Source organism: Corapipo altera, unplaced genomic scaffold (genome assembly GCF_003945725.1).
Source record: "Corapipo altera isolate COAL_440 unplaced genomic scaffold, ASM394572v1 61281, whole genome shotgun sequence".
Classification (NCBI taxonomy): Eukaryota; Metazoa; Chordata; class Aves; order Passeriformes; family Pipridae; genus Corapipo; species Corapipo altera.
Window position 1 is genome coordinate 699,092 of NW_020884921.1, and position 9,992 is coordinate 709,083.

The following is a 9,992-nucleotide window of genomic DNA, read 5'->3' on the forward strand; positions in this document are numbered from 1 at the left end:
AAGAAGGCATCTTGGTTCGGGGGACAGGAGTCTCTCTGGCACTGTACATGTATTTGGTGCTGCATTTTGTCTGACAAAACACTGGATTTCAGAAGTCGTACTGTAGTCTAAACTGTGTTCTTAAGTGTGTTAAGTCCTGAGAGAGACCTTGACAAATTAGAGAGATGGAGAATCACCAACCGTATGAAGTTCAACAGGGGCAAGTGCCAGATTCTGCATCTGGGAGGAAGCAACTCTGTTTGATTGTGTAAACTGGGGAATGAGAGGCTGTAAAGCACTGCTGGGAAAAGGACCTGGGGACCCTGGCCGATGCCAAGTTGAATATGAGTCAGCAGTGCCCTGGCAGCCAGCAGGGCCAACCATGTCCTGGGGGGCATCAGGCAAAGCATTGCCAACCGGTCGAGGGAGGTGATTGTCCCACTCTGCTCTGACCTGGGGCGACCTCACCTCAAATATTGGGGCAATTTTGGGCACTACAATCTAAGAAAGGCTATTAGAGAGTGCCCAAAGGAGGGCAAGAAAGATGGTGAAGGGCCTTGAGGGGAAGCTGTGTGAGGAGCAGCTGTGGGCACTTGGTCTGTTCAGCCTGGAGAAGAGGAGACTGAGGGAAAACTTCATTTTGGTCTTCAACATCCTCATGAGTTAAGTGGAGAGGCAGGCACTGATCTCTACTCTCTGGTTACCAGTGACAGGACCCAAGGGTATGACATGAAGATGAATCAGGGAAGGTTTAGGCTGGATATCAGGAAAAGGTTTTTCACCCAGAGTGTGGTTGGGCACTGTAACAGGCTCCCTAGGGCAGTAGTCATGGCCCCAAATCAGCGAGTTCAAGAAGCGTTTGGACAACAGTCTTAAGGCACATGGTGTGATTCTTGTGGTGTCCTGTGCAGGGCCAGGAGTTGGACTTGGTGATCCTGATGTGTCCCTTCCAATTCAGCATGTTCTATGATTCTGTGGTTCTCTTTTAAGCCTGTTTTAAGGCATACTTTTTTAAGGTGAGCTGCCTGAGTTGTGACTCCTAGCTCAGTCCCCCTAGCTTACCTCTTTTCTTTGGTATCTGGAAGCAGATGGCTTGTGCCAAGGTGTCCTCAAAGATGCATATAGCATATTGCTGCATATAGCCACGAGAACTTAGCATGCACCATTATGGGATAATACAGGTAATCACAACATGCTGCTTCTATACTGTCCAAACCATGCCCTGAGTGTGTTTGAGAATCACTGAACTAACATTTATTGGTGGAGACAAGGAAGTATTTATAGAGCACAGCGTTGGAGACTGTATGCTCATGGGTGTGGCCATAGCATCATGATCCACGAACAGAACATTCACCAAGGCCTTTGCAACCCTTCTTTCTGTGCTGTCACTCTGCCAAGTGCTGTCTGTGCAGGTTCAGTTGGAGGTGGCTCCTGTGGAGCAGTAGGGCTTTGCATTATTCCCAAATGGATAGAAGGAAGGGCCAGGCTTTGCTCCCTGATGCTTAGAAAGGAATTTGAGCCAACAAACAGTTCTGGAACTTCCAGTCAAGAAAATCTGTGCCCTTTCAAGAGTATTAGAAGTCAAAAAAAGTAGTTCTTGTCTCAGTGCTATGTTGTAATAGCTGGAAGGATGCAAAAACCATATTGTTTTGAAAATTGTTAAATAGATGGATTTGTGTTTAGATCACATATTTAAAAGTGAGTACAAATCTGTGGTGGCTGTGTGGACAATGTAATTTCAGAACAACTAAATGCAATCTAGTACTTTTTTACAAGTGTGAGCAAGTCATAGCCTTTCCTTGCACTATTCCTGATCTCCCATGTGCGTCTGTGCATGTGTGTGCACAAGAGAGAACAGTAAACTGTTGGCATTAAGATGAGAGAGTGGAAGCAGATGATCCATTCACTTAAATATATACTTTTTGGTGAGATAGGGAAAGTGCTATCCTCCAGCTCCACGTCTCTCAGGTCTGCCAGGAGTGTGCATATTTTGTGCAGTTTCTACTTTGTTTGCTTTTGAGAAGGTGTTCTGATATGTGATATTGCTGGTGCCTGTTAGCATTATATGGAGGTAATGTAACATCAGTTAGAACAAAATATTTTTCTAACTTTAGAACCAAAGTAATTAGCTTAGAACCAAAATATTTTTCTCTTTGGGCCTTCCTTTGCTGTAAGTCTGTATTCACACATTTTATTTTCAGAAAACGAAATTTGAGGTTAAAAGTGGTGATGCAACCTTGACCAGAGCTAACATAGTTACGGGTATTTTCGGCTCAGGATCATGAATATGTCCTTTTATTTATTACTCAATGCCAAAATTCAATAGTTTGTTTAAACGTTGGTTGTCCTTTCTGTATCTGTGAGTTTTTATGACCACCATTCACGTTCTCCTAACATCCCAGAGAAAAGTAAAATGCTGTGACAGTGATTGCTAGAAGGAAATACCAAGAAGGTTAAGGGGAAAAAGAAATCTCATAATAAACTGCAATACACTTTCTCCTTAGCATGAGGCAATTTAGAAATAGTTCATGGAACTAAAAAAATGATTGTATACAAATGTATCATGTGCATTGGTATGTATTATTATTTTGTATGTGACTGTGATGATCTGTTCATAGCACCTATCCCCATTTTTGCTGCATATTTGGAAGTGCTCTCCCACATAAAATAATTTCTTTTTAAATACAGTACACGTGAACATAAAATTTTTTACTCTTTTTTTACTGGAACTTTGTTGTTGCCATTGGTCTGGTTGGTCTCAAAACAAATTTAGATAGAGTTTTCTTATATTTTTAATGAAATTTTTAAAAAAATTGAACCACATTCATGCATCCATTAACTATATTTATTTCAAATTTCTTTTTCATGGGTTTTTTTGGCATATTAAGTCCAGGCAATGTGCTGTGTTTTTATCTACTAGACAAGTAGGTTGCTGGAGGTGTAGGAGAGAGATCATACTACCCTTATCAGAAACAGTCCTGTGGTTAAGCATCATCAGGAAAAGGAAGAAGTCATTGTGCTGGTTTTACTGCAAGCAATGAAAATGAAAGATAGACAGCACATACCTATTACATCTCTTGAAAAAGTGGCAGCACGTTAAATGCTTTCTAATAACCTTTTTGTTAATATCATGTTTCTGAGCACTCAGACACGTATGAGGTGAAAGTCTTTCTTTTTTGAGAGTGGGAAAAATTAAATACATAAGAGAGTGAGAACAAAGGTATATTATTTGTCTTTCAATGTCCTCCAACCTATACTGTACAGCACATCAATTGTCAATATTGAATTTCCTGAAAAGGTCCCCAAAAATGCATTCTGGATTTGAAAAGTAGGTGGTATCAGCTTTGGATAGATATAGTATGTTATTTTCAGAAATACTAAAGAGGAGCAAAATATAATCTTCCTATTAATCCTTATATTATCCTCAGTTGTTGGATAAATGTGCAGTCATTGATCCAGTGCTACCATAAAGGCAGAGAAGAATTCATTGCTTCAATCTGTTGGTTTGGCACTATTATTTTGGATTTTTCCATCTATTGCACTGTTTATTATTTTGGATTTTTCTCCAATCAAGAACTGATTTCTCCTTCTGTTATTCCTGTGTTGGGTCTAGTCATGAGATTTTCCTGGGCCTCATGTTTTCTGAACTTTTCCTTTTCTCTATCTCCACTATTTACCTCCTCTCTATCTCTTCCAATATCTTTTTTTCCTTCCCAAACAGCTGCTTTTCCCACATCGACACATTTCTCTCCTACTGGCTCTCAAAAGAGCTGCCCCTTTAGCTGATTCCTGGGGGAAGGCAGAGAGCAAGGGGTTAAGTGCAGCTGCCCGGGGTGTGCTTGCAGCCCTCCTTGCCTATCTGTTCCCCTCGCTTCTACTCTTGTCTGCTCCCAGGCTGATGTGAAGCAGAAGAGAGAAGCACAGGCAATGTTACCAGCTGCAGCGCCAGGGTTTTTACCCAAAAAGAGATGCCTGCAGAGCTTGTTAAGTTTCTGGGGATGGGTTGGTTGGACAGGTGACTCTTCAAATTTTTCTGACTCGTAAAATAATGTTGCAACAGTGGTGTTTCAGTGGAATGTTTAATCACTTTGCAGTAAGAGATTTCTCCATTTAAATGTCAAATCAAATGGCTCAATCCACTGAGTGGTAGATGCGTTTTAGTCAGCAGTGTTTTTAGGAGAAAACAACTGTTAAGGTAGCGCTTCCCTGGAAAACTCCCAGCCTGGATGTGGGTGTGGAAACCAGACCCCTTTGGCTTGGAAAAGGGCTTCTGTGGGGCTGCAGGAGCAATGGCCAGGTGTGGTGACAAGAAACTCGCTGCCTCCCACAGCCCAAAGAGCCAGTGAGGACTGAGTGATGCCAACAAAAACTCACCTTCAAAGCTAATAAAAGTATGGAGTTCTTTATGCCACAAGCAGCATCTTAATCCTTGCCAGGGGACCTTGTGGATGCATGAGCTGCAGCATGTGGCCCAGCTTATGCCTGCCATTAATCAGCTTCTCGGGGAGTCCTTGTTTTTCGCACTACCCCTCCAGGATGCTGCGTTTCCCACTGGGTGGAAAGCAAAAGCCCTGCTGCCTCCCAGAGAGCAGCATCCAGCTGTTGGGTGTGTGGGTGTCTGCCAATCAGGCTCTGAAATCTCTTGGCTCTGAAATGGAGGAAATCAAGGAGAGAAAAGAAAAAAAAAACCACACAAACACTTCAGGGAAAAAAAATGCAGGGAAATGTCTAAGATAAAAATCCAAACAGCTTTATTTATCACTAGGGCTCTTTATTTACTTATTTGTGTCTTGGTCATTAGAGCACTGATCGACCAAGCATCAGAGCACTTGACAGGGGGCTGCTGGATGGGGGGGCTGCAGGTCAGGGGCTTGAGAAGCTTGTATTCTATCTAGTATAACATAAACATTTAGGGCATCTATACTAGCCTAGTGTATGTCCTATAATATAAACATCTGTTCTATCTATACTGCCCTAGTATCTGTACTATAATATAAACATTTACTCTATACTAGTCTAGTATATCCCCTCAAGTTTAGTAAATTCCCCCCAAGGGATTTAAGTTACTTCTACCTTGTGGGGTGGGTTGTAACAGGGGGGAATAGGGATATTGCATTAATGTAGAAAGGGGTGGTATAAAAGGAGGGCAGGAAGAAAGGGAAAAGGTCTGCAAATTAGGGAGCCCCCAAATTGGAGGTGGTGAGCCTGCCAGGCTTGGTGTGGAATCTATCAGGCTTGGTGAGTTGGTGGTGAGCCTGCCAGGCTTGGTGGAGGGCCTGTCAGGCTTGGCAGGGACCTACCACGAGGAGCAAAGAACCCTCTGCAAAGTGACTGGGCTGTGGAGCTCAGAACCATGCTCTTCTATCAGGCCACATGGGCTCGGTCCTGCCTGGCTGCCAGCGCAGCCTTCTCCTCTTGCACTGGAGAGCGGACAGGAATGAGTCAATTAATCGAAGATGGGAGAAGAGGGACATGGAAGAAGGGATAATAAGTGAAGGGATGAAGCACAGTTTTGCACTTTTGGTTTAAAGAAACACGAAGTCAAGAAAATCTGCAACAGCACAGAAAGTAGGAAAGACATAGATGAAAGGCAGCAGCAGCACTTGAGAAGATGAAAAGCAGGATGTTTTAATTCTGATTCTGTCACAATTCAGTTTATGGGTTTGAGGAAACGATTCCTCCCAGGACTCAGTTCTCCTCTGTCTGAAACTGGAATGACAGAAGGGATTTAGGAGGGGCAGGTCCTGTCTGATCAACCTGATCTCCTTTTATGACCAGGTGACCTGCCTGGTGGATGAGGGGAAGGCTGTGGATGTGTCTACCTGGACTTCAGCAAAGCCTTTGACACCATGTCCCACAGCATTCTCCTGGAAAAGCTGCAGCCCACGGGCACTCTCTCCTAGGTTAAGAACTGGCTGATGGCCAGGCCTGGAGAGTGGTGGTGAACGGTGCTGCATCCAGTTGACGGCCAGTGGTGTCCCCCAGGGATCAGTGTTGGGCCCAGTTCTATTTAATATCTTTACTGATGATCTGGATGAGCAGATCAAATTTGCAGATGACACCAAGTTGGGGGGGAATGTCAATCTGCTAGAGGGTAGGAGGGCTCTGCAGAGAGACCTGGACAGGCTGGAGAGTTGGGCTGAATCCAACAGTATGAGGTTCAACAAAGCCAAATGCTGAGTCCTGCACTTTGGCTACAACAACCCTCTGGAGCTTTACAGGCTGGGCACAGAGTGGCTGGAGAGCAGCCAGGCAGAGAGGGACCTGGGGGTACTCACTGACAGTGGTTGAACAGGAGCCAGCAATGCCCAGGTGGCCAAGAAGGCTAAGGGCATCCTGGCCTTCCAGGACATTCCTGTATCAGGAACAGTGTGGCCAGCAGGACTAGGGAAATGATTCTTCCCCTGTGCTTGGCACAGGTGAGGCTGCACTTTAAGCACTGTGTTCAGTTCTGGGCCTCTTAATTTAGGAAGGATGTTGTGGTGCTGGATTGAGTCCGGAGAAGGGCAGTGAAGCTGGTGAAGAGTCTGGAGCACAAGTCCTATAAGGAGAGGCTGAGGGAGCTGGGGCTGTTTAGCCTGGGCAAGACAAGGCTCAGGGGAGACCTTATTGCTCTCTACAGCTCCCTGAAAGGAGGTTGTAGCCAAGTGGGGGTTGGTCTCTTCTCCCAGGCAACCAGCCATAGGACAAGAGGGCGCAGTCTTAAGCTGTGCCAGGAGAGGTTTAGGTTAGACATTAGGAAGAATTTCTTCAGAAAGGGTGATCAGGCATTGGAATGGGCTGCCCAGGGAGGTGGTAGAGTCATCATCCCTGGAGGTGTTTAAGAAAAGACTGGATATGGCACTTAGTGCTATGTCTAGTTGACAAGGTGATGTTCAGAGGTTGGACTCGATGATCTCAGAGGGCTTTTTCAACCTGGCTAGTTCTGTGATTGTGTGATTCAGTTTCTCAGAAGTGCATTCAGCTAACGGGTCATGGTATCCCACCAGCCTTTCCACATTGTTAACCACTGATAAAACAAAAGCATGTGAGCTTTTCTGTAGTGGCTCATGTTTCCGGAAGAATCTAGCAAAGGATGTTGGGATTTGTAGTTTTCTGGGCTCTCACGCATGCTCAATAAAATACTTTAATGTCATTGGTTGAGAGATCATGTGACACGTTTTGAGCGCTGTACTTAAACTTCTGCCTTTTGTAATAAGTTTAATTCTGCTCTTGCACTCGATGGAGTAAGGAACGGGGTTCGTGCCCATACAAGCACCTCACTTTTCTATCAGGGTTGGCAATTGGTAAGTAAGTATGTTATTGCCTGTAGTTTTCAAGTTCACAGTACAAAATGTAATAATTCCCATGCTGTACTGGACCTGTTGTACACACAGCACAGAGTTTTTCCTTACTAAGTAAGTTTTCAGATGACACAAAACTGGGAGGACGCAAAACTGGGACTCCCTCAAAGGCAGGGAGGCCCTGCACAGGGACCTCAACGAATCAGAGGGCTGGGCAATCACCAACTATATGAATTTTATCAAGGGCAAGTGTTGGATTCTGCACCTTGAATGGGGCAACTCTGGATGTATGGACAGACTGGGGAACGAGAGGCTTGAGAGCAATTCCGTGGAAAGGGACCTGGGGTCCTGGTTGAAGGCAAGTTGAATATGAGTCAGCAGTGCCCTGGCAGCCAGGAGGGCCAACCATGTCCTGTGGGGCATCAGGCAAAACATCGCCAGCCAGACAGGGGAGGGGATTGTCTCACTCTGCTCTGCACTGATGTGGCCTCACCTCAAATATTGGGGCAGTGTTGGTCACCACAATGTAAGATATTAAGCTACTAGAGAGTGTCCAAAGGTGGGCAACGAAGATGGTGAAGGGCCTTGAGGGGAAGTCATGTGAGGAGTGGCTGAGGGCACTTGGTCTGTTCAGACTGGAGAAGAGGAGACTGAGGGGAGACCTCATCACAGTCTACAACTTCCTCATGAGGGGAAGAGGAGGGGCAGGTACTGATCTCTTTTCTGTGTTGACCAGTGACAGAACCTGAGGGAATGGCATGAAGCTGACTTGGGGGAGGTTTAGTCTGGATATTAGAAAAAGGTTCTTCCCTCAGAAGGTGGTTGGACATTGGAACAGGCTTTGCTAGGGCAGTGGTCACAGCACCAAGTCTGTCTGGCTTCAAGAAGTGTTTGGACAATACTCTCACTCACATGATATGATTCCTGGGTCTATCCTCTGTAGGGCCAGAATTTAGACTTCAGTGATCCTTGTGGGTCCCCTCCAAGTTAGGATATTCTATGATGTTACAATTTTTTTCTACATTTTCTTATACAAGCTGGATGTGCTCTTGTTCAAATGTTTTTTGACTGCTTTGTGTTTTTTTTTTCTTTTAAATTATTTTTAAAAAGCAAAAAGCCAGTGATAGCATTTAGAGGGTAGCTTGGATCTCTTGACCAGGTATTGAAAAGCTTGTAAGGCAAAAAGCTGCCTTTTGCACTGATAATGTACACCACAGTCTCCCTAAAAGTTTTCTGGTAATGGCAGTCCTAGGTGGCACAGAATAAAACTGCAGTCCCAGAAGTGCATCACCTAAGGACTTTTAAATTGAGAGTAGTGAAATTGTTGAAGTATTGAGAGCTAATGCAATGTGTCTTGTGTTCAGAACTTGTGTGTGACTGATCAGCCTCTGTATGTCTTGTTCCACTAATGTTCTTGTCTAAAATCACTCCTTGCTCTAAATGACTCTAGTGGGATGGCAGTGAGTGCTGAGTGCTGAAGCTATATGTCATGGTGCTTGCTAGTACACATTTTGATCAAAAGTGGATAATAATGTGACCTCAAACTAACTAAACATATGGTTTCTCACAGGTCCAGCTGAATCAGTGAAATGTGTCTGTATGTTTTCTAGATATAAAACTAGTGATTTGAAATTCAGGTTATTGATTGTTGCTTTGGAAAAAGTAGCCAGACTTGACTAGTGAGACTTCCTATAATCTCTAAACTAAATGATGGCTATAAATGGTAGTTTTCAGATGAGCTGTTGGGCAACTGGCTAGATATAGTTTTGGGATGAGACACAGTGTATAGAAGTGTTACATGTCTGAGTTTCTGTCCAGTGCTCTCCTTCAGCCTAAGAACAACATACTCATTTCAGGAAGAAGGGCTTGTTTTATCAGAAGTGAAACAGTGAATTTGTCTTGCCCTTTGTTTTGTAAAGTGGATTTGACTTATTTTGAGGATATGGATCTTTTTTTCTAAGCACATCAATATTCCTATGTCGGACAACCTGTGGCATAAGCCATCTGCCTCAGTAACAGCATCCCTTTTTGTTTTGGGTAGTCATGATGAGATTGGTGCTGGTACTGAACAAGGGATTTTGTGGGTTTTCTTAATTATTTCATTTTGTATGAGGAATAGAAACAGAAGGTGGTCCTTGCATATATAACAAGCATGATTGAATCCTACCATGCAATGAAAAATTCTTCTGTCTTTGTCTAATTTATTCCTCTCCACCCCAAATCAAAACAAAGCTTTCAGCAACATGACCCAAACCTAGGCCTAGGTGACAAGAAATACAGTCTTCTACTCTGTACAGATGACCACACCCTCAGAAGCTTTTCTTTTCATCTACTCACTGACCCTCTCACTACATGGCTTTAAGTCCTGGAGTATGCATACAGAAGTTGTTTTAAGTAGCAAAGTAGCACTCATCTCTTCATACAGCAGATTTTTTATTTTACCCAGCTTTCCACTCAGCATCAAAATTTTATCAAAAAGTTCATTTATTGAAGTTAAGCTACACCCTGGCAGCTGTGATGCTCAAGCATTGCAGGATCCCTAGGGGTGATGTTTAGCACAGAAATCCTTCTGTACAGACTCCCTGGGCATTGATCTCCAGCAGGCCACCTGTTTGCTCTGACTATTGGTGGATTAGCCTTCATTTCAGGATAAGTCAACAAAAGCAATTTTTAGGAACCGAAAAAATGAGCAACTGATTTATTTGATACAAGTTCCTAAACTGATATAGT